The sequence below is a fragment of the Hemicordylus capensis genome, chromosome 3 (assembly GCF_027244095.1).
Source record: "Hemicordylus capensis ecotype Gifberg chromosome 3, rHemCap1.1.pri, whole genome shotgun sequence".
NCBI lineage: Eukaryota > Metazoa > Chordata > Lepidosauria > Squamata > Cordylidae > Hemicordylus > Hemicordylus capensis.
Window position 1 is genome coordinate 151,640,434 of NC_069659.1, and position 24,917 is coordinate 151,665,350.

The window sequence follows — 24,917 nt, forward strand, 5'->3', positions numbered from 1 at the left end:
TTATTCATGAATTTCCAGCTGACCAATTTATATATTTACTCCTGATTTCTTTCCAATATTTTCACCCTGTCTATTTAGAAATGTACTCAAGGTGGCTTACAAAGATATAAAACAAAATCAAACAAAAAACACTATCTAAATAATTTTAGATTTAGATGGGCAACCATCTAGCTTTACTGAAGTTAATGTTTGGTGCTTTTTCTTGACAGACACTCTGTGCCTTTAACTGCTGCAGGACAAGCAGCTATTCAACACATATAAGTTTTCTTGGTAAGGAGATATGATGGGAATTTAATCCTTTCAATGTGCCATAAAGGGCACAATATCTTCATTAGGAAAGAAAAGTAACCTCCCCGCCCCCTCCGCCCCCGCCAACTAACTGGGTTGCCCGTAATGTCAAAAGCAGTCATATTAGAAAAGAGACAGGAAAGTGAGAAAGCAGGCCAATGGCAGCAGCTGACTTAAGAGAGAAGGATAAAAACAGTGGAAACAGGTGGTGGCGAGAGAGGAGGGTTCCAGGGCTGGGTGGAGTCCCATCTCGCCATCATGGCTTGATGGGAAACGTCAAGCCAGAAAGGGAGGATGCTGTGGAGCCTTCTTGGGGCCTTTTGGTGCGAGGAGAGGAGCTGCACACCCCATTCAGTTCTTGCTTGATCTTGTACCAAGGCCAGCAGCTCTTGGGCTTCCTTCTTTCTCCTAGCAGCCACTGGAACAGGATGTCAGTGCTTGGAAGACACCCCCATCACACATTTCTGCAACTGAATTTGAAAAGCACAGAAAGAAAAAATAATATCAGGGAAAGATGCTTGAAGAGCCCATGCTATACAACTGCCACCTTATGTTTGAATTAGTATAATTTAAGCAGTAATTAAAATTTGATAAATTAATGTAGCCCAGAGAACTCAATGAGCTCTCTGGAAACTAGCTAATTTATCTAGGCTGAAAGGTTGTCATTGCATCCGCAATCATGTGAAGGCCTCAAGGGATGGCTAAGATCTCAGCTTAGATTCCATCTTTAGATCAGTCTATACTCTTTTTTTCCCTGTGTAATCCTCAAACTAAAAAGGTCATATTACTATATCTATCTATTGCTCACATCATTTTTTTTCTCTTTAAAAAAATAGTGAGCGATATCAAATGAACCTCTTAAATACTTTTTGACAGACTAACAGCAGGCAGCTTGTTGACCTTTCACCTCATATTGATTTGCCTTTCAGCCATTATTCTTTGGTGATTTCTACTTTTCCTGCCTGCCCTTTAACTGAAGGGGAACACTATCATTTCCTCCTTGCATCGTCATCATCATCATCTGTGGCAGTAATGATCCTGGAAGAACACTGTGGAAAAATGTCAATGCCTTCCTAATTCTGTGGCATTTGACATTTTAAAAAATAATAATAATGAACACCTTATTAATCACCTGTCAGAAAGACACCCAAGGTGATGCTCAGTAAAACACGACAGCATTAAAACAACAGCGAATCCCCCGCCCCCATTAAAATAAACAGCAGAGAGACACCTCCATACATACTACTCCCAAACAAAATCCTGCTAAAATGCTCAATATAAAGGGCTCTGACAGCAAGTATAACACCATGCAGTGGAGTGGCCTGGTATGTCATAATGCAATCAGAGTGGGTTGACAGAGCATATGCCCCAGGCACAACTAGGGCAGGACTGCAACATGAGCATTCAAGGTCATGCAGTATATTGACAATTATAAAAATAATTGGTTGGTTTGAACAATACCCCCCACAGTTCCACCCACTTTGTCATGTGGGGTATGAATGCATGCACATCCCACTCCCTTCCTGGTGCACTATTCCACTCTGTGCATCATTTCAGGCTTTAGAATTACATCCATAACTTTATTAAACTATACTAGATTTTACCCACTGATCCCAAAAGGAGCCAGTCCAGGGCTTACTCCTGTTTTATTGTCCTACAAATAGGCCACATTTTCACATGCACATAACGCCAAACCAGAGTTGAAAGGGTAGAGGTTGGGATTCCTGTACATCCGAATGCATGAAACTGCGATTTTGCAACAAAAGCAACCTGCAGTTTCCCTCACCAAACTCCAATTTGTGGTGAGTTTCACTGCTCCAACCTGAGGTTTGAAGGCAGCAGCTCTATGTCCAAACGCAGATGCTGCCCAAACTTCAGTTTTGTGCTGTTTCTTGAACCTAAATCATAGAGGGGGGGGGGCCTAGACCTGCCTAGAAAGACAGCTGTTTCATCTGTGCTTCTCGATGGCCGCCTCTCTGAGTACTTGCCCTGCCCCCTGTCTCCACGCTCCTCATGCTGTTATTCGGCAACAGGGATGCCACCTTGTCCTATCCCAAGTTTCTAAGCCTGTCAAAAGGAAGTTACATTGGAGGATGCCCAAGTGTCTCTTGTTCCTCTGGGTGAGAGGGGGCTCAACCAGAAGAGAAAGAGGATGGGATCACAAAATGGTTTACTATGTGTTCTGGTCTCCAAAAATGAATTGATAAAGAAGTATGTTCACAAGCACATGCAGCCATGGGGGTGCCATTAACCAGGCAATCCAGTTAGATCGCCACAAATATAAGATATGGCAGGGCAGCAATACCTGGTGTCAACTTTAAAAGAGTCCCAGCAAGGAATTTTGTCAATGCTCTATTTTTTTGTACAATAAAGTTGGGGAAGGGCAGACAAGCTCCTTTCCCCTTTGGGTGCAAGTATGCACTCTATGGCATCATTCATGAGAAGAACCATCCAGTGGGACACAGGGGTCAGGCAGAATCATTACTAATGTGTGACAATGCCCCTTCTCCCAAGGACTGCTCTCCAAGGCTATGGAGACATGGATGCCAGCTGCCCAGCCTGGTTGATTGACACAAGCAAGCCTCGGGGATGGGTACCTGACAACACCTTTCCCTGTCTTGGTGACTGCCATGATGAAGCAGTCCAAGTGGACCCTCTGCCAGTTCAGTTGTCCATTGGCACACATTCATGTTTGGTTTTGCCTGGTACAAAAATCCAACTTTCCAGGGATCACTGATAATCTGGGCTCCCCTCTCCTGCAGTTCCCTGTGGTGACCAATTTGCATACTCCACAACACCGGCCCAAACCTGGGAAAATTGAATGAGAGTAAAGATATATCCCCGGTCCCAGTCTGCCCACCTGCTACCGCCCGGACACATGGAGCATCCACTACTCCTTGGGAGTATGAAAGGGTTGCCTGGAGAGGAGGGGATCATGGTGTACAAGTTCTATTATTTACCAGAGAATGGGGACCCCACATAAGTGGGGGCTCCTAGATTTGGATGGCCTAACTCATGACAGCTCAGTCTGACAGAGGAGGGAGGTCTTGGAGCCTCTGGTCCTCCCCAGTGGACTGTCCCTCTCATGAGAAGGCTCATCCCTGGCCGGAAAGCCAACACTGGGGGCAGGAGTGTGCTTGGGTGTTCCTGGACTACTTTGCTGGGGTCTACCATCATGTGAGCATCCTTGGTCATAGTGGATCAAACCCCAGGATCCTTTGCCCTCCCTCATATACATATTCCCTCCGAGGAAGTCATCATGATCCTTTCCCAGAGTAACAGAAAAATAGTGCGCCTTTGCATCCCCCATTGCCAGAAATTGTTCTCGTGTGGGACTCTTTTGCTGTGGGGCTCTTAACAGGATGGTGGTGCAACTGCTGTCAGAAGAAGGACTTGCATGCAATTTAAAGAGATTTAAATGCCCATTCCCTGCCGAGGGTGGGCAGTGCATTCCAAAAAGGCACGGTGATGCTTGGCACCCGCCCTTGAAGATCATGGCCAATGGCTGCCACCCTGCAGACATCCTGACACTTTGCCCATAGTCTGGGAAGTCTATGGATCTTGCTGGCATATTTGGCCATTTGCATCACTGTGATTACAGTCACCCCAAATTGCTGCCCTTTTGTTTTGTTTTGTTTGTAAAAAGATTTCTAGCTGGCATTTCTTTAGCAGGATGGAACACAGAAACAGCACAGCACAGCACAGCAGCTCTCCGTGTTTGTTGCTGATGTCTGCCTTCTGTTTCTTTTTAGATTGTTAGTCTTTATGGTACAGGGAACCGTCTTATTTATCTATTATTAGTAGGTGTTCACTGGGCAAAGTCGCTTTGCATAGATTACACTGCTAGAATGTTCAAGAAATGAAATCCAAGAGGCCCTCTACTATTGCAAGGGTAATGTTTGTGGAAACTGCGATATTGGAATGCTTGTCCTAACCCCCCAAATGGGGTTAGTTTGCTTAGCTAAACAATCCACTCTTGTGGTGAGAGTAGATGGTGTAGCCTGTGTGGGGAGAGTGGCTATTTAAACTTTAAACCTCCCCATGTATCAGCTGAGAACAGTGGGGAGGTGTAAATTTTAAATAGCCACTCTCCCCATTTCTCAGCTGACATGTGGGGAGGTTTAAAAAAGTGGCACAAGAGGCAAGAGTGGATGGAGCAGCCTGCACCTCTTGAGCAGATTCTTTAAATCACCCCATACGGCAGCTGAGAAGCGGTGAGAGTGGCTATTTATACTGCATACCAATTTAGTTAGGGCAGTAGAAAACTGTGAATAACTAGTTTTTTTAGTTATCCTACTTGAAATAACTAAATTAGTATACAACTGTTCTTCAAAATATATAATAGATTTACTTTTCTATGTAAACCACTTAAAAAACTACTTTTGAAAAGTGGTATCTTCTATATAATTAATTCCTGTAGAGGGGATGTGTGGGGATGCGGCAAGCTCCGCCTCTGCTGCAACCACGACAATGGTGGGCTCAGAGGGGGTGACACATGCAAGAGTGGGAGGGAGGAGAGCGCGCCAGGAAGCCAGTTGGGGTGGTGTGCGTCAGGAGGTGGTTGGGTGGCAGGTGAAGCTCTGCTGCCCTGAGGAGGAGAGCGAGAGGAGGATGGGTGGCAGGAGGAGGATGGGCAGCAGATGAAGCACCGCCGCCCCAAGGAGGAGGACGGTGAGGTGGAGGGAGGAGGCGGCGCCAACCTGAGGAGGAGGGCGAGAGTATGACAGGTGGCAGGAGGAGGACGGGCGGCAGGAGAAGCCTTGCCGCCCTGAGGAGGAGGACAGCGAGGCAGAAGGAGGCAGCAGTGGGACGGCCTGGCCCTGGCCCCCTGGGGTGAGATGGAGGAGGTGGCATGGGGGGGGGATGGCTGGGCCCAACTAGAGGCGCAGATGCCCTGCACATGGGCCCACTAGTATAGATATTAATAGTCATCGTAGAAAAGGCTTGGACTTGGCCCTCAACTTATCCATGTCTGATTTGAAAGGATTCCCTGCTTTTGGACAATGTCTAGCCATTTGGGGCGGCCATTCACATGACTTACCAGGCAGGTGGGTGGGTGGATGAAGGGAAGGCTTCCCAAGCCTTTTCTTCCACCCAATCGCTGTTTTCCTGGTGGGAGTGTGCACCATGCCCCCACACTATCAGCCCTGCTCCATGAAGCGTGGAGCAGGGTGGATCACTTTGAGGCCGGGACTCATTGTGGATCACTTTGAGGCTGGGATCCCCCCAGAGATGGGTGGGCACCAGTCAGTGTTGTAGTGCTGGCTGAAAGCAGCCATTGCTGACACACAGGTAAACGGGGTTAAGGGAGCAAAATTGATTAAGGGAACAGGATTAAGGTAAATGGGGTAAAGGTAAACGGGGTTAAGGGAACAGGGTTAAGAGCCTAGCTCCCTAGGTGAGTTTGCTCCTGAGGTGCCACTGGGAGCCACGTACCTCCCGGTGGTTCTCATAGGCAGCCTGGGCTTGGCAGCCTTAGCCCTGTCTTGGCTGCTTGTGAAAACAGCCTCTTCATATTGGTGAATTATACTGTAAGGCATATTTGGAACAGTCATGGATGCATTTTGTTGCATTTGTTGCATGGGTGCTTCATTTTGTTGCATTTGCCTCCTTTGTGTTTGCTGAAAACCCCAAATCCTTCTAGTGTAATACAAAGAAGAGTGCCACGCATGAGAAGTAACAGAGCAAGAGAAGCAGCACAAAGGGTATGCATGCATGCATATATATCATTCAAGCAACCCTACTGGTGGATTTCTACAGTCCTAATCAGAATGCAACAGAACCAAGGAGCTAGCCCAAGGGGTTTTTATCAAACCCATGCTCCAGCAGATCTCTTAGGCCAATTTTCTTTTTATCAAGACTAATTATGTGAAATGTTTTCTCTCATCCTCACTTTCTTTTATAATACAAAGTACACAAAAAGGCTGAGCTGATGCCACGGACACCTTCCATGTTGTAGGCGCAAACTCTGCAATACAGCAGTTGAATTAGCATAAGAGTGACAACAAATAGCCATGGAAATCAATGGGATTGTTCCTCTGTAAGTGATTTGATGTCAATGGCAGTAGTGAGTTCTATTGCATTTGGTTTCCAGCTGCTTTGCTGAAACAGCATATTGTTCTTTTCAAATGATCTGCTGTAGTGCCTAAGCATATTTTCCTATGTTTTATATTGGAAGATAAACCTCTGATGAAGAGCAGTGGACATTTCAGTGGTACATGGTATTCTATGCAGTTCTCTTCTCTTCGCCAGAATTACTATAATTTCCAGTCTCTCTGTTGTTAGGAGAACAAGAAGAAATATCAAATTTCACAGCAACCAAAGAGACAGATCTGTTTACTTGACAGCATTAATTGATTATGCCAGCTTCACTCTCACGGGGGGTAATTGAGCAGTTCTTCTGTTGACAAAATGATATTGCAAGGTGAAGTTTTCAACCTTTCTTTTATGCTGCCTTCATTTTTGGATGGCTCCTCGGCAGAAATGTGTTCTGGCTGTAAAACAAAAACTACCCCTGCCCAAATGCTAGGGAAGCCATGAACAATTAGATAGCAGACTGTAAGAGGGATAAGCAGCCCTGTAGCCAGGACTGAAAGCTCTGACGGAGTAATGCAGTCTGCAGGGATAGGATTTCAAAGTCTCTCTCCATTTCAGAGGCACTGGTAGGGGCATGAGGGCAGTCTGGATAAGTGACACACTGTATGTGTCATGCTCAGACTGGCAGGGAGAGAAGCAGAAAAGGAGATACACAGTTTGTTTGCCTCTCTAGGGTTTACAGACATAATCAAAATATCCCCATATGGCCCAGATTTCTAGGATGGATTTATACAATGAAGCTGGCAATTCCTTGGTGTTAGGGGTGACTGTGGGTGGGAAAGAGTTGGGTGATTGCATTCCTCTTATTCCATAGGCATTGGACACACATGAACCCTTGACTGAGCAAATATTACTTCCAGCTCTATGATGGTGCAAAGTGGCTCCTAGACTACCTGTCATCATGAGCATGATTGAGCGCAAACCACCAGGAACTTCCAGTCACTGATTTCAATGGGGAAGTGGAGCATGCAAGCTCCAGAATATGCATGCAAGCTCCAGAATTCAGAATATTTTCCAGCAGAAAGTGGGAATTATGCAAACACTCTTTATGCTGAACTGTATTGTGCCAAACCGCTCTCCAAGCCAGTCTTTTTTTTAGGCAGGGGGTGGTCTGGCCTTTCGCCATTCACTGTATACAAATGAAGATCTTCACAATCTGTTACTTGTTCTTTAGTGTGAAGCCATGGATTCAGGGCCAGTGTCAGGAGTCTGCACTGTCAGACAGCTGCTGTGCTGAGGTCCCATTGCCGATTCTCGAGACCACATCTGTGCCCACAGAGACTTTGTCTGATGGTAGCAAAATGCTTCTCTTGGGACCCACCCAAGTCGGAGGGGGCCCACAGAAGGCAGTTTGTCAAGGGGTACCTAAAACCTAGAGCTGGCCGTGAATGAATTATAGAAATGAGACGGGGGGTATTATTTAAAACATTTTTAAAAGGACAATCTGTGTGAGGATCTCAGAAGAAGGTAAAGCGTAACAGTTCAAATTGCAAGGAGGCAAGAAATACTCTCTATATATATTCTGGATTGTACAGCAAAAGGTCTAGAGGGGATTTCTCTGCTTTTGATTGGAATTCTGATGCTCTTGGTTTCTTTTCTGTCTCAGATAAAATGCTCTAATGAACGTGTGTGGGATTTTTTAAAGAGATGTTTGGCTTCCTAGCATATACCATCAGCTTCTAAAAATATTTAAATCTGTTGAAGAAAAGCACCCCCTGATGAACAATGCAAATGATAACCCATGCAATCTAGTACATAAACAATTGAAGCATGCAATAATATTAACTGAATAGATTATTCATATTAGTAATGGAAAAGCACTCCTCATGTGCTGCAAAATATATTCCATTATTAGCAACGAGGAATATACAGCGTATTGCAAAGGGTCTACAGAGCAGTCCATTTGCTACGCAGCTGCCAGCACCAGTCCATATGGTCTTAACGTTGAGCACAGAAAAGAGTGGCTGACATAGCTACAATTATAACTGCAGACATTTATATATCGCTTTTCAAGAAAAGTTCTCAAAGTGGTTTACACAGAACATCAATAAATATAAGATCGTTCTCTGTCACTCAAAAGGCTCACAATATGAAAAGAAACATAAGGTAGACGGCAGCCTACCTAGTGGGATGCTCTGCTGGGGCCGGATAGGAGCAGTTGCTCATCCACTGCAAAATAAAAGAGAATCTGCACTTTAAATGGTGCTTCTTTGCTCAGGTGGCTGGGGTGCAGAGTGCTTCATTCAGTTGTGCAGAGTCAAGCACGTGGGGGGGGGGGGTGTTTCAGTGATATCTCCTTTCCCTGGAATCACTCTGTACATCACAAAAATCTGTCCCTCAGAATGATGGAGCCTTGAGGGATGTATTTTTGTGACACACAGGCCCCTTCCAGGACAAGGATATGTATGACTTCCCTGAGCCTCAGTAGCACATGCTCCGCCATCTGCTTTCTTCACAGTGGTGTCCAAACTGACCTGTCTTGGTGTTGGGAATTCTCTCTGGTAAGAGAAACCCTTTTTCATTATAGCAGAGTGCACAGAGGCACAACACAGCGGAATTTAGTTAGACATGCATGTATGCTAAGAGTAAAGTAACTTGGAGCCTGTTCATAGTTTCAAATCAATATAAGTGGTATTTATTAGAGAACTCCATTCTAGATAGGAAAGTGAGGAGTTAGGATCTCTAATCTATCTATCTAGCTGGATGCAGATGGATTCTGCATCTCTGCGCACATGGTGCAGGGGAGCGGAGCTTGCATGTTGCAAGGTAGAAGGAAGGGAAGAGAAGGGAGAGAGGAAGGAAGTGGCTGGAAGGAAGGAAGTCCCTAAGATTAGCAATCTACATATCAAAGGGATAGTGTCAGAGCAGTAGAGAAGGGATGACCAATGTCTTGTCCCTGTAGCCCTCTGACTCACTAGTCTGTCCACCTATGTCATTGAGACAAGAGACAGTGCGTAGTCCTTCACTTCCAACACTTGGTTCATTCTAACCCACAGTGCTTGGAATAAACCTAGATTTGAAAATCCATTTAAACTTTGGGTTCAGAAGATCTTGGTTTGGACAACACAACAACTCCTGACTTCTTTCTAATTGCAATCAGAAGCAGAATTCTTCCAACTCATGCAAGGCAAGGGAAAGAGGAGCAGGAAGGAGCAGTGCATGTTCCTGCACAGGCTAAGGGATATTGCCTAAAGCCAAGATTGTTTAACCTTGCCTGTGCATGATGTCTGAACCGACCCAATATAACATGCCTGTGAAAAATGATTGATAACAGATTTCGATAAACCTTCCACCACCCATGGACTAAAGGGATGGGAACAGAATCAATGTGGTAGCATGTTATGCAGGAAACCCAAGTGCAGATACCTGCTCACCTTTGAAGCTCTCTGGGTGACCTGACAGTCTCCTAGTCTGTTCTGCCTCAAAGGGTTGTTGTGGGAGGAGAGCTGGTCTTGTGGTAGCAAGCAAGATTTGTCCCCTTAGCTAAGCAGGGTCTGCCCTGGTTGCATTTGAATGGGAGACTAGAAGTGTGAGCACTGTAAGATATTCCTCTCAGGGGATGGAGCCACTCTGGGAAGAGCAAAAGGTTCCAAGTTCCCTCCCTGGCTTCTCCAAGATAGGACTAAGAGAGATTCCTGCCTGTAGTCTTGGAGAAGCCGCTGCCAGTCTGTGTAGACAATACTGAGCTAGATAGACCAATGGTCTGACTCAGTGAGGCGAGTCTCACGATTGGTGAGACTCACCAAATTGAGGTTTGTGGGGAGAGCGGGCTTAGTCTGCTTTCTCTGCAGACAATTGTTCAAGCAGCCCTGGGCAGCCGGATTGGCCGCCCACACGACTGCCGGCTCCGACATGGAGCTGGCGGGGATTTGGGGCTGTGCAGCCCCTGGAAGTTCCAGGATGCCCCAAGCAAGTGCGTGGGGCATATTGGAGAGACTCCCGGGCCCGGGAGGCTGCTCGCTCCGCTAACCTGGGCCAGGGGGAGGGGGAGTTAAGCGGGTGACCCGCTTTGGGGAAATCGGGCACACCTGCAAGCCTGGTGGTTCCCACAATTCGTGGGAAGCAGGCTAAGCTCCCTTAGCCCACTTTCCACTGATCATGAGAATACCCTCAGTATATGGCAGTTTCCTATGTTCCTGTGAGGCTAAAACATTAACTCGCTGCTCCTTGGAGGAATTACAGAATGCAAATGTAATAAAGAGGAATATGTCCATTTGGTTTTGTTAGGTGCCTGTAAGATTCGTACCCACGTATCATGGAGCAGATGTATGCTTAGGTCTGAATGAATGTACTCCATGCTTCACACGAACCTGCAAGGTGCATGAGTCTGAGAGATGGTGACTGGCCCAATGCAACTGGCCCAGTGGTCCTCATGGCTGAGCAGGGATTTGAACCTGGATCTCCCCAATCCTAGTCCAACACTCTAACCATTGCTCCACGCTGGCTCTGGACCATATCATGATGATGCTGGTGTTCTTTAAGATGCCAGGGACTCGCCATTGTTTTCACTACTACAAACCAATAAGGCATTTCTTCTGAAAGCAACTCCCTCCCAAATCTGAAGTGACATCATCACATTAGATGATTGTACCACATGGCAAACTGATTCTTTTTACGTTATGCATTTTGAATTACTTGAGGGTGTTTATTGTAAGGACGTGCACGGAACCGGCGGAGCCCGGTTTGATGCCAGGGGTGTGTGTAACTTTATGGGCGGCGGAGGGTGCACTTACCCCCCCACCCCTGCTGCATTTCCTTTGGGGCGGCAGCATACCTCCCTGCCGCCCCATTGCCCCCTTTACCGCAAGTAGCCAGAAGTACTCGACACACTTGCACTGCTGCCCCGACAGACTTTCAGGAAACCAAGTGCCGGCGGGGTAAACGTTGGGGGGAGTGTAAGTGCACCCTCCCCCACCCTAAAGGCGCGCACACACACACACACACACACACACACACACACACACACACACCCGAGTCAAAACTTTGAATCCGGCAGTGTTTGAACCATAAAAGGGCCTCCAAACAGGTCAGTGCACATCCCTAGTTTATTGTAAAGTTATAATTTATGGTCTGTTGAACTATTTTTCAGACAGCCAAGAGAAAACGGTCGGCACTAGTCAAAATTAAGTCCCATTGATTTCAACAGGAGCTAAATATACATAACAAGCTCGTTCTCACAACTCGCTTTACCCAGGCTAGGGCAGCCCTGCCTGGGTAGAGCCAGTTGCGAGAAGTGCCAGGATTGGTCCTGATCGTGGCGCTCTGAGACCTGGTGGCCCAGGTTTTTTACTAGGGCTAATAGTGGGGTAGAAGGGCACAAGTGCACCCTTCTCCCCCACTCTGCAGTTGTGTGCTTGCTTGGGAAGGCTGCAGCCAGAGTGTGCCCAGAGCTGGGCAGCAAGAGTGCCCAGCAGTGGGAAAATTCTCCAATGCACAGTGTTCCTGGTGTGGTGCATTATGGGATGCCGGATGACTTCTTCCTCCAGCTCCTGGCTCTGCCACTTGCTGCAACTCCGTTCATTTGCTGCAGTGAGTGGCAGAACTTAGAGAAGAAGGTGATCATCTGTGGGGAGTCAGGTAGAAGCCTGCCTCCCTGCCAGCCCTCCCTGGCTCCAAGAAGATAGATTATGTGAACGACCTTAACGTCTCCCACTGATGTGAAACTTATGAGGCTTTTCTATGTATATAATTTTTCACATGAACTCATTGACATTAAAACTGCTTCACTCTGGTTGGATCATGCCAAGTATTTGAGCTTTCCCTTGAACTTCTGATACCTGCTGATGTGATTCCAAAAGTGCAAGTGATATTATCAGTGAGGAGTATGATAGTGTAGGGAGATGTAGGTCCTTTTAGTTGTTCAGTGAGGGCAAATTGTGGAAGGCCACATGGAATTCCATGAGCATGAAAGACTGGCTGTGTGCTGCTTGGAATAGGGTGTTCCTATTTTATGTAAATGGAAAGAGTATTCATTGGATGGTGCACGCTCTCTCGCTCTCTCTTTCTCTTTTCCCTTCCTGCCTTCAGAAACACAGCATTAGTGAAGTGTCAGTTTGTGTTAAGATCAGCAGTGGCCTTTGCCACATACCTTCTCCCATGTTCCTGCACAAAGATAGCAGAGCACCACAGAGTCTCGGCTCCGGAGATCGATCCGCCTTCATGTCTGATATTAACTTACATTGTGGGGGCCAGCGTGGATGTGAAGAAGGTGGGCTGGAATGGTGTTTACGCATTGAACCTTGAGGTACAACTTTAGTGAATGGCTGAGCTGCTTTGAGTTGCTGAAATGACGGCAGTTTGGGTACCATTTTTTCCTCTCTCCCTCTTTTTAGGGTTTGCAGTGATAAGAGCAGCTCTCTGAGGAGTTGAATGTCTGAGTGATCTAAACCCAGGGCAGTCAAGCTGAAGAGGATGTGTGCACTAACCTGTTTGCACTGAATAGTCTCCATAAATAATTTACAGCAATGACTGTTCGCTATTATTACAAAAATACCGGATTGCATTTTGACACTTGCATCCGACTTGTAAGTCAATAGATACATTCCGCCCAGCAAATGCAGACCACAGGCTCAACCAGCCATGTGTATTTTGCAACAATGCAATCTACCATTCCAGAACAACACTGGGGAGGGCATCTGAATACGTTCTTTTAAAATGCCACTTCATAACTAGCACATTGACTCCTAATAGATATATATTTTCCCTCCTCTTCTCTTCAGCATTCATTCTGAAACTTCTGCAATGTGTTGTTTAACCATCTTATTTTGCTAGAGGCAGTGTTCTCTGCAGTCAGGATGGTGGCACCGAGGACAGTTTCTAAAATTATTTTAAAGGATGTGGCTGACACTTCACTCTCTTGTATTTTCCTTTGAGATTTATCTGAATCATCAAGACAATGCCTCGTTATAGACTGTTTAACCTGGAAGGATAATCAACATGCTTTCTCTCCATGTGTGGCAATTAACACTACAATTAGTATTCCACTTTTGAAAATAGCTTTATTTTCAGAAATTTGATTAAGTACATATGACACTTAGAAATTCATTGGATACAATTTTATTTGGGGGGTCAATTCAAAACACAGATTTTGAAGCCCTGGACTATGGGTTCAAAGCCTTGGCTCCCCAGATGTTGTGGGACTACAACTCCCATCAGCAGCAGCCACAATGGCCAGAGATAATTGTCATCCAACATCTGGGGACTCAAGGTTGGGAACTCTTGGTCAAGATGATCTGGGTATCTGAAGGACTGTCTGCTCTCATATGAACCTGCCTGGTTTTTAAGATATTGATCAAATGCCCTGCTCAGAAGCCCCATCTTCTGAGATAAGGCAGGCAGCTATCAAGCGCAGGACCTTCTTGGTGGTGGTGTCCCATTTATGAAACTTCCTGCCCTATTCATCTGGCACCTATCTTGATGGTTTCCAGGCACCAGGTAAAAACATGATTTTTCACCTAGGTATTTGTTTAGTGCTGTTTAATGTATAAGTATTGTATAAGGTTGTGCACATTACCATAACATGGTGGGGAGGGTGGGCAGGGGGGAGGGCAGGGATTAACCTACCTTTCTCCCAGATGATCTCCACACTTCTCTTCGATATGCCTTCAAGCGCCAACACATTCGGCACTGCTCTGTGCAGCACGGATCTCTGCAGGCTGGGACTCCTTTTCCCGGCCTCCGGGAATCCCACAATGCACTGCATGATGAGTGTGGTGCATTGGGGGATTCCCCTGGGAGTCAGGAACATAAGAACATAGGAAGCTGCCATATACTGAGTCAGACCATTGGTCCATCTAGCTCAGTATTGTCTAGCTCAGTATTGTCTTCACAGACTGGCAGCGGCTTCTCCAAGTTTGCAGGCAGGAATCTCTCTCAGCCCTATCTTGGAGATGTCAGGGAGGGAACTTGGAGTCTAGATGCTCTTCCCAGAGCAGGCCCATCCCCTAAGGGGAATATTTTACAGTGCTCACACATCAAGTCTCCCATACATATGTAACCAGGGCGGACCCTGCTTAGCTAAGGGGACAAGTCATGCTTGCTACCACAAGACCAGCTCTCCTCCCTTGAAAAAAATAGGAAACTGCCATATACTGAGTCAAACCATTGGTCTATCTCGCTCAGTATTGTCTTCACAGACTGGCAGCAGCTTCTCCAAGGTTGCAGGCAGGAATCTCTCTCAGCCCTATCTTGGAGAAGCCAGGGAGGGAACTTGAAACCTTCTGCTCTTCCCAGAGCGACTTCATCCCCTGAGGGGAATATCTTGCAGTGCTCACACATCAAGTCTCCCATTCAGATGCAACCAGGGCAGACCCTGCTTAGCTATGGGGACAAGTCAGGCACTCTAAGAGCCCTACTCTGTGTGTGCAGAGAGACACATACGACCCCTGGCACCAGGCTAAAAAGGCGGGTTACATGGGGCAGAAGCGCTGGGATTGGCCTCAATCCCAGCACTCCACATGAGCAGCCTAGCCGAGGCTGGTCTGCTGGGAGGCAAGAGTGTCCAGCAGGCACCGTTGTCTAACCCAAGCTGGGCTGCCCTATCCTGGGTTAGGTTGCTCATGAGAATAGTCTCTATAAGTGAGAAACTTGTTTGTCACTTGTTAGCAGCTTGTTGCTGCTGTTTTGACCTCTGATGTTGTATTTTAATTTCATGTATTTATTTTAATTACGTTTGAACCGCAAGCACCTCAGTTAGAGTCAGGGTAGCAATATTTTATTTCAGCAATGGTGTGTTCTTTCTTTTACAAAAAACCCCCTCACGCCTTTGTTGGCAGTATTAGCCATACTGCAAGCACTACTGCTCTCTCCGGGCAGCTGGTTCCTGTTAACCACCATTCCGCCCCCACCGTCGCCAGAAAGCCCCAGAGGATAGTGCCACATTGTGATGTTAGCATCATTCCCAGTATATTTTGGGGATGCTAACAGCCATCAGGATCAGCCATCAGGACCAGCACTTCAAGACATCTGTAAAGACTTTGTGTAGAAGAAACAATAACATACTACCTTTGACTGCCACAACCTTTGGCCATGTGAAAATTTGGGAGGATTGGAGAATGGATCGCCAAAGTTTCACACACACCCTGAAATTAGTCAGATTTGCCAAATTTCTCCAAAACCCCAGTACCCCCAAGTTAGTTGAGTATAATTTCAGTGAATATTTGGGATAAACTCTAATTCTGAGACATACAGTTTAAAGAGCAGTTAGTCACCCTCAAAATTAGTGAATCTAATTTATTATTATTTATTTATTTGATTTTTATACTGCCCTTCTGAGCTGGCTCAGGGCGGTTTACAATTATGAAATGACGTATAATGATAAACAAAGCTGGGGAAATGCAACATGCCCTTGTACTTAGAAAGTGAAACGATTCTTTCCCCTCAGTGAAAAAACATGCAGAAATGATACTGTTGTATATACCATCTTTATTATCGATTGCTAGCAAAGTTGTAGGGTCCTCCTTGATTAGGCACATTTATAGGCGACCGGAGACCACATGTATATTTAATAAGAGTTTCCATTATCAGAACACATGCTAGGGGGAATACAACAACATTGTTTTCCACTTTCTCAATACTCATACTAACTGTAATAATGCTGCAAGGCTTAAGTGATGTCTTTATTGCAAGAATAAACCAGGACTGAGGATGTGTGTTCTGAAATAGAATAAACAGCCCTGATACAACTGTTGGGTACATTACTGGTAAATCGCAAGTTCTTTGATATTAGAGATGACTTTTGAAACTCCTGTCTCTAAAATAATGAATTATTACTAATAATGGGAACAATCCAAGAAAGTTAGCTGCACACCAGTTCCATTGATCTTATCCCAGTTGTCTCAGTCATTCTGAGGCAGAAGGGACCTCTGTGGATGTGGGTCAGTTTTGCCTCAGAGATTCACTACATCATAGTGAATTTTGGGCACAATCCATCCAAAGAAACACTGGTTTCAGTTATTTCAGTGATTAATTACAGATTGCAAGCCCACATGAGAGGAAGATAAATGCTGAATCATCCCCTCTGTGCTTTCCAAACAAAGGCTTCTCCCAAAACATTCCTGTAATTTTGGTAGTTCTAAGGCTGCCACTACCACCCACTCATTGACCAAGTTTAAATCCCCCCTGGGCTTGGGTGGAAATCCAAGGGAAACTCTCCTAATTTTTCTACTGGAAAAGTATACAAAAACCTTCCATGTGCAAGCTTACACATGATGAGAAAACTAACAGCTGCTAAGCTCCTGAGGTGTGTGTGCACACCAGAGTGAGACCCTCTTCCAGCCTCATTTCTTCTGTGTCAAAAATCCACTCAGAGAGGCTTTTAAAATGCAAATAACAAAAGGGGGAAAAGCTTTATTCAAAATACTACAGATAGCTTCCATCTAAGGGTCTCTCAGCTTTTAGTTACAAGTAAACAAAAGCAATTCTTAGTGGTTACAAGAATACTTCAAAAGTACCCCAGATGATGTTGGGGCAGCACACTTTAAAAACAAACAAACCATGGTTACCAAGTTGAAAAAAACATGGATGTAGGAAAATACTAAATGACCTTTAAAAGGTTTACAGAGCCTTTTGCAACACCCTGGATGGATAAAAGGTTTACAGAGCCTTTTGCAACACCCTGGATGGATGTGTGAAATCTAGTCTTTCTTTGCTTACAGGTAAACAATCTTAGAACAATTTCAGGGATTTACAAAACACACAAAAGTAATATAAGTTTCTAACGCAAAATCTGACTAACAAACTGTTTCCTAGGCTAAACTTCTAGAAGCCAACATACTGGTGCCCTTTGTCTTGAACTCACCAAATCCTGGATGAAGATTCAAGTTTCCTGCCATCCTGTCTTTCAAGGAGCTGCAGAGGTGCTTCCATGACAGAAATCCCCAGGCTAGCTTTTGACCATGAGGGAGCAAAACTCAATTGCTCCTCGCTAAGCTTTCCCGTCCTTCCCTCACCTCTAGTAGGGATGTGCACAAAACCAGTTTGCCCGGTTTGGTTTGAATTCAAACAAGTTTCAGAACAGGAGGGGGTGGTTCGGTTTTGGTTTTGCTTGAACCTCCCTTGGGTTCAGTTCGAATTCAAACTGTTTTGAACCGGTTTGAACCAGTTTGGACTGGTTTGGACCTCCAAAAATTGGTAGGGTGGTAGCTGGAAACCAGGGGTACCTGCCACCCAAACCTCAAAGCAATCGGACACTCGTACAATTTTTTAAAAATGAATTTTTGAAATTTATTTTAATTTTTTCCTCATAGGGTTAAATGGGACTCGAACCAGCCCATTATTCCTTATTGTGTAGCACCCATGGGTGCCAACAACCACACAAACCCTGAAGCAATAGGACATCCCTATGATTTTTTATGAATATTTGAAATATTTTCAATTATTTTTCTCATAGGCTATCATGGGACCTGAACCAGCCCATATCCCCTATTGTAGAGTACCTAGGGGCACAAATGTGGGGTGGGTGGTAGACACCCAGGGGTGCATACCACCCACAAAGCTCCAAGGCAATCGGACACTCATCTGATTCTTGGTGAATTTTAAAATTATTTTGGAATTCCTCATAGGGTATAACGAGGATTGCAGAAAATGTATAGCTTCACGTCAGGGGGAAAGGTGTGTTCTAGAGTGGAGTGGAGTGGGTGGTAGTTCCCAAGGTGGGCAAGGAAGCTACAGTATCACAATTATTTGAAAGGAATTGGGCAAAAGGCTGGTTTTTAAGTGATTTTTGAAGTTTACGCGTCTTTTTCTCCATAAAGAAGCATGGAGGTGTCAGCAAATCTATAGCTTCACGTCGGGGGCAAAAGGGTGGCCTAGAGCAGATTGTGGTGGGTGGTAGTGCCCAAGAGGGGCCAGGAAGCTATCAGAATTATTTGAAAGGAATTGGGCAAAGGGCTGATTTTTAAGTGATTTTTGAAGTTTATGTTTCTTTAAGGTTAGCAATGAGAGTGGATTCATGGTTTGTCATTGAAAACTTTATATGCTACCAAAGAATCTCTACTCAGAACACTTCAGAAACAACAAAACCCAGTACCCCATGGGTTAGCAACCCATGGGGGTGGTTGGCACCCTCGCTCTGGGCCACCCCAGCACCCCCCAAGTGCAGTTATGGGGCTGCTGAAACCTGCATTCTTCCCTATGGAGAAAAACCTTAAAGCCACTTGTGAGGTGCTGGGGTGGCCCAGAGTGAGTGGTGGTGTAGTGAACAGAGGGTGCTAACCACCTCCATAGGTTGCTAACCCATGGGGTACTGGGTTTTGTTGTTTCTGAAGTGTTCTGTTCACTTAAAAACCAGCCTTTTGCCAAATTCCTTTCAAATAATTCTGATAGCTTATTTGCCCACCTTGGGAACTACCACCCACTACACTCCACTCTAGAACACACCTTTCCCCCTGACGTGAAGCTATACATTTGCTGTAATCCTCATTATTCCCTATGAGGAATTCCAAAATAATTTAAAAATTCACCAATAATCAGAGGAGTGTCCGATTGCCTTGGGGCTTTGTGGGTGGTATGAACCCCTGGGTGTCTACCACCCACCCCACTTTTGTGCCCCTAGGTGCTCCACAATAGGGGATAATGGGCTGATTCGGTCCCATGATAGCCTATGAGAAAAATAATTGAAAATATTTCAAATATTCATAAAAAATCATAGGAGTATCCTATTGCTTTGGGGTTCTTGTGGTTGTTGGCACCCATGGGCATTCCACAATAGGGAATAATGGGCTGGTTTGAGTACCATTATACCCTATGAGAGAAAAATAAAAATAAAATTCTAAAATTCATTAAAAAAATCGTACGAGTGTCTGATTGCTTTTGGGTTTGGAAGGTAGGTACCCATGGGTGCCAGCTACCACCCCACCCATTTTTGGAGGTCTGAACCAGTTTGAAACATTTTGAACTGTTTCAAATCGAACCACCCCCAGTTTGGTTCAAATTCGAACCTGCAGCTCGAACCTGATGGCTGGTTTGGTTTGAATTTGAACCATAGAACCACCCTGGTTTGAATTCAAACCGGTTCACACATCCCTAACCTCTAGCCTAGGTGCTTCTAACAAATAAACCCTTCTCTTCCTCCTCATGGCTCTCTAGGTCCCACCCACCTGCTTTTTTGATTGGCTGATGATCCTTGGAGCTCACCAGCTTATCAGTCAGGACAGGGTTCACTTCTGGTTTACTCTTTAGGAGATAGGAGGGGCTGATCAGAGGCTGATCACTACAGCTGTGTAAAGTGGTATTTTGCAAACCTTTTTGCTGAAAAATTGTATATACATATCATCATCATCATCACCACCACCACCATCATTTTATTAATGCTCCTATTGAAGTTAATGGGACAGAATGGTTGCTAAATTTTGGATGGATTATCCTCTGGCTTACTTCTTGTACTAGCAGGAGTAGTAGTAAAAGAAATATTTGTTTTCCTTATATATTAGGCTTCTAATCTTCTCTGTTTCCAAATGCTGTATATAGGTAATGACATTTTAAACAAAACATAAACAGGAATCTTGTGACACTTTAAAGAATCAACACATTTATTATTAAACAAAATATGGTACTTTAAATACAAAACAAAGCATAACATATATTTTATGTGTATTTAATATCAAAGATATTACTACAAGATTTCCCCCACTTTATCATGCCCAACAGTCATTTGTACAAATGTCTTGCTTCCGTTTCAGTGCAATAAGAATTAAGCCAGGCTGCAGGGCTACCAGTTAAGAGCATAACTGCTTTTCTGTGGTGGGTTTCCCTGCTGTAATATCTGGGAACACTAAACAAGCTGTGTAGGTATCACCATATGGTGAGTTTTCCCATCCCTCCCAGGAGCCACCATGTGAATGCCTTCTGCTTCCTTCCCAGATGCCAGCTAACAGTTCCTGAGGCTTTTAAAAAGTTTCAACTTTTTATCCTTGTCAGGGCTGGCCATGGGTGAACCGGACCTCTCTCAGTTCATCTCTCTTCATTTGTTCCTTCTGCATTCCTGTCTCTTTCCTCTAAAAGGTTACATCACCCCCATCCAAAAATCAAGCAACTGTTAGGTCACACCCCTGTTCAGTCAGCTAAGAGGACCTAGACATTTTCTTTTGCTCCTCCTCTTTGTGGATCTGTGCTTTTGTCCTTCACTTTTTCCTGTCTTGCCCTGATCTGTCCAATCCACTCCCTCTTCCTGGTCTGCTGAGGCCACATCCCGGTTAGCTCCGTAGAGCTCACATCACCAGAGCGTGGGTAAGGTGCCAAGCACGATCATGCCCTTTTGGAATGGATCACTCAGCAGGGAAAGGGCATTTAAATATCTTTAAATGGCATTTAAGCCCTTCTCCTGACAGCAATTGCACTGCCGCCCTCGTAAGAGCCCTGCAGCACAAGCACAATTACTGGCACCAGGCCGGGTGCAGAGGAATACTATTTTCCTGTTACTCTGGGAAGGGATCATGATGACTCACTAGGAAGGGATATGCATATGAGGGAAGGCAAAGGATCCTGGGGTCTGGTCCACTGTGACTCAGGATGCTCTTCAGATAGCAGACCCCGGCAAAGCGGTCCAGAAACATCCAAGCACACTCCTGCTCCTGTGTCAGCTTGCTGCCTGGGGATCAACCCTCTCATGAGAGGGCCAGTCCACTGGGGAGGACCAGGTGCTTAGTGAGCTTTGGGACTCGGTTGGACTGCACTCTCATGAGATAGGCCATCCAAATAAAGGCAGCCTTGCTTGTGTGGGGCCCTCATTCTCTCTGGTATATAATCAAACTTGTACACTGTGGCCCCTCCTCTCCAGGCAACCTCTTCATACTCCCAAGGAGTAGTGGCCACTCCATGTGTCTGGGCAGTTCCAAGTAGACAGACTAGAGAAACACCGGGACTGGGAATAGATCTTTATGCTCATTCAAATTTCCTGGGTTTGGACTGGCATTGTGGCATATGCTGCTGCTCCCAGACTTTGGAATGCTCTCCCAGTGGCCATCCGCTCCTCGGACTCCATCACGGCTTTTAGAAAGCTTGTTAAAACTTGGCTTTTTACCCAGGCTTTTACATAATCGTTTTTACTGCTGCTTCAGTGTGTTTTTACTTGTATTGTTTTTATGCCTGTTTTTTATATTTTTTAGCTTGACGTTTTTAGTGCCTTTTTATTGTGTGTTTTCAACTTTTGTAAACCGCCTTGGGGTTGTCTTTTAACGAAAGGCGGTATAGAAATGCAACAATAACTAACTAACTAACTAAATAAATAAATAAATATGCAGATCAGCTGCCATGAGGAATTGTGGGAGATGGGAGCGCTGATGATCAGCAATCCCTGGAAAGTAGGGTGGTGGCTGTACAGTCATCCCTCACCAATTGCGGTTTTGAGTATCTGCAACTAGGAAATTATTACCTGTCTCACCAGCCGTGACCTGAGTATCCATGGTTTGGTGAGATTTTTGTGTGATTGGGGGGAGGGGGTGTTGTGATTTTGCGGAGTTCAGAGGTTCAATCTGCTCTTTCCTCTTGCTGATCCTGCCAACTGATTGAGATTAAGTGATTTTTACTTAGGGGGTTCAAAAGTACCTTTTAGTAATTTGGGGGTGAGGTTTAAAAATGGCCAGAGGTTCAATCTGTGCACTCCTCTTGCTGACTCTTGGCAATTTTATGGGAGTTTGGGGGGAAATGGGCAATTTTTGAGCATTTTTCTTTATTTTTCAGTCTTTTTGTGACCATAGTTACCCTAACCCCTGTGTACCCTCGGATGGTTCTTCTCATGAGTAGGGCGTGCATGGTTCTCTCCATGGCCTTTCACTCTAATGAGAGAGCATCTGTCATCATCACATAGAAGGAATCTCTCTTGTAACTGGAGGCAATACTGCTCCTGCTGGATGGTTCTTCTCATGAGTAACGCCAGACACTGAGGCTATTCACACGGTCCACTGAAATCAGGCTAGAGGAGCTTAGTCCGATTTCGGTGGACCGTGAGAACCACCGGGCTCACAGGCGAGCCCAGTGTCCTCCAGGTGGTTAACCCACCAAACTACTCCTCCCCTTAAACCGGGTTTGCAGAGCAAGTACTCTGCAAACCCGTTTTTTAAAAATCGTGAGTTGCCATGGTGTGGCTGTGCACCACAGCAACTCATGAGGAGAACCCTGACTGGGAGGCTGAAAAGCAGCCTCCTGGCTTGGGGGTCTCTCCAGCATGCCCTGTGCACTTGTGCAGGGCATGCTGGAGCTTCCGGAGGCCGTGTGGCCCCCAAACTCCCCAGCCCCCACTGGCTCTGTGATGGAGCCAGCAGTTGTGTGGGTGGCCACTGCGGCCACCTGGAGCAGACTGACTGCTCGTCTGCAAGGAGAGCAGGCTTAGCCCGCTCTCCTCGCAAACCGCCTCATGGCTCTTCTCACCAATCGTGAGAAGGGCCTCACTGAATGCTTTTACCCAAGAAGAATGGGCTGGGCCTCCTCCCTCAACTTTATTGTACAAAAAATAGAGCAGAGCCATTCAATAATTTCTGTTTGTGGCTGCCTTTTAAACCCAACCCTGGGTGTTACTGCCCTGCCATGTGTTATCTTTACAGCAACCTAGTCGGGTTGCCTGGTTTATGGTGCCACCATGACTGCATGTGCTTGTGAACATTTTTTTTTATCAATTCATTTTTGGAGATCGAAACACATAGTGCCCATCTTGCCATCCCATCCTGTTTCTCTTCTGATTGCCGGAGGGGGGAAGAAAAGACTCAGTGGAAAGTGGGCATCCCCTAATGTGACTTTTCCCTTTGACAGGCTTAGAAGTTTGGGATGGGACATGGCGGCATCCCTTTTGCTGGGCAATGACTTGAGGAACATAGAGACAAGGTGAGGCAAGTGCTCAGAGAGATGGCCATTAAGAAGCATGGAGTGGGCATGTTCCTGGGTAGGTCTGGGCTGCCCTCTCTATGATTTCTGTTCCAGAAACAGCATGAAACCCCAGTTATGGCAGTCTGCATTTGGACATAACACTTCCCTCTTCAAACCTCAGGATGGAGCAGTGAAACTCACAACAAACTAAAGGTTCAAATTGGAGTTTAGTGAAGGAAACCACAGGTTATTTTTGCCATGAAATTGCAGTTTCACGTTGTTATGTATCACATTTCAGCAGCTCTTTTCAGTTCTTCTTTCCCACTCTAGCTCTGCCACTCTCTCCAGCACTGAAAAGACTGTTGTTGATGTCCACTTTGGCTCCTTCAGTTCTCCAGATTGTACTGCCCTAAAACTCTGCTGAAGGCAGCCTCCTTATATTCTCTAATTTCCCTCCCATTTTTCCAAACCATCCAATCAACACAACTTAAGTTCCCTCCATTAAAAACACACACAAATCAAACCCCAACTCCCCTTCAGAATTTTAACAGTCAAACTCTTCTCCCTTCAAAAGCAGACTGTAGAACAGGAGCTGTGAACTTTTCACTCCTGCACAGCTTTTTAACATAGGGAGCAAGCAAAGCAATTGTATTACAGTATATACAAATTGTATATACAAAAAGAGGAGGTACAGGTACACATCCTTCACACACACATTCGGACATATGCAAATCCCAACCTCTGCCCCATTCAACTCCGGTTTAGTGTTACGTGTGAATGGGGCCAGTGTTTTTCTGGTCAGTTTCTGGCTTGAGCCTCAGTAGGCCACAAAGGGTATAAAATGGTTGAATAAACAGGAAATCATTCAGTTGCTGTGATTATCTGTAGACATCATAGATGGGTCTCTTAGGCTGGCAAGGGTCCCAACCTGATATCTATGAGAAAGGAATCAGAGAGGAGGTAGCAGCTGCCTATAGAATGTTTAATGGATAACTAATGGGGCAACCTATTTGTCATCAGTCTTTAAAGGAAAACGATGTTGATCAGTGGGTAAAGGAGAGCTTACATCAGCAAAAGTGACCACAGTGGAAAGTGAAAGCAAATGATCCAGTCAGTTTGTAATCCACTTCTCAAGGGTCTTTGTTTTTTGTATTAAGTCAGTTTTATTCATTTGTTGAACTCTCTCTCTCTCTCTCTCTCTCTCTCTCTCTCTCTCTCTCTCTCACACACACACACACACACACACACACCTTGTTATTTTGTAACTAGGTTTGATGGACATGTGGAATGCCCAAGAAAAATGGGAGGGAAATAAGAAACTTTGGACTAAAGAAACTAAGTAGTATTTGGCCTGACAACCTAACCTTTCATCTAGGGATGGGGGAGTAATAATAACACTCAGCTCCACTGCAGAGGTGGGGCAGCTGCTGCAGTGAATACCAGCTACCTTAAACTTTTCTCTGTCATGGAGAGATCACCTGGGTCATGACCCAGCTGACCCCTGGATCAACCCAGCATGGAGGGGGGTGGGGAGGAAGCACATGAAAAGGGGCTGTCCAGGACTAGACTGACAGGCGGGCTGTGCAATCAATGTTAAACACAATGTTAAACCCTGCTTAAACAACATTTTTAGTGTGTGTAGAGGGGTGGTTTTGATGAATACTCCTCACACCCAATTAAAACACATGCTGAGATCACTCTGGCATGCCCTTTAGTGATGTTGGGGTGGGCATGCT